The sequence below is a fragment of the Pezoporus flaviventris genome, unplaced genomic scaffold, assembly GCF_033815535.1.
Source record: "Pezoporus flaviventris isolate CSIRO_AGI_PZ_B2104156 unplaced genomic scaffold, CSIRO_AGI_Pfla_v1 ptg000001l, whole genome shotgun sequence".
NCBI classification, from domain to species: Eukaryota; Metazoa; Chordata; class Aves; order Psittaciformes; family Psittacidae; genus Pezoporus; species Pezoporus flaviventris.
In genome coordinates, this window is record NW_026892549.1 from 50,030,102 (window position 1) to 50,033,531 (window position 3,430).

General features: G+C 43.8%; 1 pseudogene; it reads left to right on the forward strand.

Annotated features, from left to right (window-relative positions):
- The first annotated feature begins 705 nt into the window (after positions 1–705).
- Positions 706–1,931, forward strand: LOC133269628 (uncharacterized; annotated as a pseudogene).
- The last annotated feature ends 1,499 nt before the right edge of the window (positions 1,932–3,430 follow it).

Below are 3,430 nucleotides of genomic sequence, written 5' to 3' on the forward strand. Positions count from 1 at the left end.
TATGTGTTGTCCTGGCTTCAGCAGTAGCAGTCATTTTTCTCCTTCTTGGTAGCTGGTGCAGTGCTGTGTTTTGACTTTTGGCCTGGGAACAGAGCTGATAACAATGATGTTTTGGTTTGGCCAAGGACTTTGTGAGCCTCACGCTCTGCCAGGGAGGAGGGGAAGCTGGGAGGAAGCAGAGACAGGACACCTGACCCAAGCTAGCCAAAGAGGTATTCCATACCACAGCACGTCATGCCCAGGATGTAACTGGGAGTTAGCCTGAAGGGCTGGTAGACTGCAGGGTTGGAGTAGGTATCGGTCGGTGCTTGGTCGGGCTGGGGGGGCGAGTTATTATTCAGCTGGTGGTGAGATGTTGTATTCTCTTCCCTTGTTATTTCCTTTATCATTGTTATTATTGGTGGTAGCAGTAGTGATTTGCGTTATACCTTAATTACTAAACTGTTCTTATCTCAACCTGTGGGAGTTGCATTCTTTTCGATTCTCCTCTCCATCCCTCTGGGGAGGGAAAGAATCGGGGAAGTGAGTGAACGAGTTGCCTGACTGGGTTTAAACCATGGCGTGTTCTTAAGGAAATTTAAGGCATGTCCCTTTTCACCAGGGGATGAGTGGGCCCAAAAAAAATGGTATCAGTTCAGAAAACTTGTAGAGCAAATTGAGGCATAGAGAAGGGAAACTAGAGCAAAAAAAGGCAAAGGTAAAGCTATGATATGTGCTGTTTTGGGCACAATCTTAGTAGTGGTTGTAGAAGATAGAGAGCAAGATCTGAAAGATCTCACTCAAACACCGCAAGTACTGCAAGGTTTTGTGCAGTCTTTACAGGAGCAAATAGCAGGTTAGAAACAGAAGAATGAAGGGTTGAAGGAAGAGGTTAGAACCTTGCAAGAAAAGACAGAAAAGGAGCAACGTGATCTTAAATGTTTGCAAGAAGCCTGGGTAGAAAAGTTGAAGGCAGCTCTATCCTCCTGATAATTGCCATAAAAGGAAACATGTACACCCTACCAAAGAAGCAGAGGAAGTTAAGGTCAGTATGACTCCCCACAGGAACCCCCACAATCTTTAAAACCATTGGTTAAGGTAGAATATGCTTATGAACATGATGAGAGTTGTACCCTTAAAATATTAACCAAGGAGGTACCACATACAGGAACCAAATTAGCTAAACTAAAAAATGAATACTCATGTAACCCCAAGGAATCTGAGACAGAGTATGTTTGCAGTGTCATTAATTGGCGGAGATCAAATGATGTTAAGCAATCAAGAAACTAAAGGATATTGGGGGCTGGGAGTATTTATGACCACTGGAGATCGTAGAGCCCCTTGGTTACTCACACAGCAAGCAGCCTGTTGGGCTGGAGGCCTAAATCCACTAGAATGAGGAGATTCTCACGATCACAGGATCCATAGATCAGATAGTTGAAAATATACAAAAGACATCTTGCTCACAGATGATGTACGATCAGGAACTAAAATTGAGGCAGGAATCCCCAATGATGACACTAGTCGATCCAGAAAGAATGACTCCCCTCATTAGAGGCTTACCCGATTTGTTAAAACCCCTAGGGATCCAATTACAAAATGCTATTACCAACACTCTGCAAAGTGCCCGAGTAGCAGTGGCCCTAGCAGGAGTACTGACCCCAGACCACCCCACTCCAGGACAAAACATCTGGACCTGGGGAGAGGTGGATCAGAAATTAATCAATTACGGACAGAAATACTGTCCAATTAAGTCTGAGCCCAAAAATGTAAGGCATGCAGGGGCAGTTTCCCCAAGCAAAAATAGTGTCTCCAAGTTCGGACAGGCTAAAAGAAAAGGAATGTCTTGGGGAAAAGTGCTGTGGACAATAGGGAAATGAAGGGGGATACCTCTGAAGTATATGGGTGGGGTCCCTATGGAACAACTAGAGAAGTTAATATTAAAATGGTAAGAGAAAAACACAAAAATGACTATCAGTGGTAAGGAATAGACAATACAAACTACTGCTGTGGGTGACAAAAAGGTTCCCTCCCCTCCTTTTGCCATAGGAGAAATGTTCCCTGAACTTTCTCCTCAGAAGGAGGGAACCTAATTCCTTTGCCAGTCTCTAGTGAGCAGACAGGCGAAGAATGGATGTACATTAGGCAGCTCACTCTTACCCCGAGAGGTGACCAAATACAACTACCTATCTCAACACAAGAATTACAACAAGCACTAGGAACCTTAGTCTTCTGGTGAAAACACATTCCTGATTTTTCCATAATAGCTAGACCATTATCTGATTTGTTATGAAAAGGTGTTTCTTGGGATTGGACTCCCGTCCATGAGGAAGCACTGCAGTCATTAATATTTGAGGCCTCTAGTTATCAAGCTTTGGGTTCCATTCACCCCACTGACCCAATTCAAATCGAATGGGGGTTTGATCAGTCAGGCATGTTGATTCCTCTTTGGCAAAAGTGACCAGAAGGACCCCCAAGGCCTTGGATTTTATTCACTTAGCTTTAAGGATGCTGAAAAGGATGCTACGCAGTATGGGAAAAGGGACTGTGGTAAGCCAAGCATTACAAGAGGCAGAATGTGCCAATCACACTTAGAGGTCATTTTTAGGTAATAAAACCCATCCTACCTGGAACCCCATCCCCTGATGGCGTGGCACAATGTGCTTCCGTACAGAAATGGTATGCGCAGATCGAGCATTATTGTACCAAAGTATCAGAGGGCACACCTGAATAATTAGCTATTCAAGAGGAATTTTCCCTAAACCATATGGGTGATCCTCCATCTCCAGTTATACAGGTTACCCTCCCCATTTTCTGAACAGTTAGGAAAGGTTTGGTTACTGATGTCCCAGCTAGACATGAGGGAAAAGTATGGAAATATTGAACTGTGGCCCTGCAACTGGGACTGAGGAAAAATTTCTAACAGAGGGAGAAGGCAGTGCACAAGTAGAAGAGCTAGTTGCAGTTTGGAGTGGATTCCAACATGAATCTCAATCTTCTTTTCCTGTCTATGTCTATACTGATTCCTTTGCTGTCTTTAAGGGGTGCACGGAATGACTCCCCTTCTGGGAACAAAATGAATGGGAGGTGAATCAGGTGCCAGTATGGCAAAAGGAAAAATGGCAAGATATCCTAACAATTGCTAAGCAAGGCAACTTTGCCATAGCCTGAGTGGCTTCCCATCAGGATGGAAGCAATCAAACTAGTCAGTGGAACAGTAAAGCAGACGAATTACCTTGTTTGGCTCCCCTACAAAATGAACCCATAACGGAAAATTGGGAAAGGTTGTTAGAATGACTACATATTAAAAGGGGGCATAAAGGTAGCAAGGATCTCTACTGTGAAGCATATACCATGGGATGCCGCAAGATCCAGGGTGGTAATTCTTTTTACTTTTAATCTCTTTTTCTCTTCTCCTCTCTCTCTTCTACCCTGTTCTTTGTATGTTAGA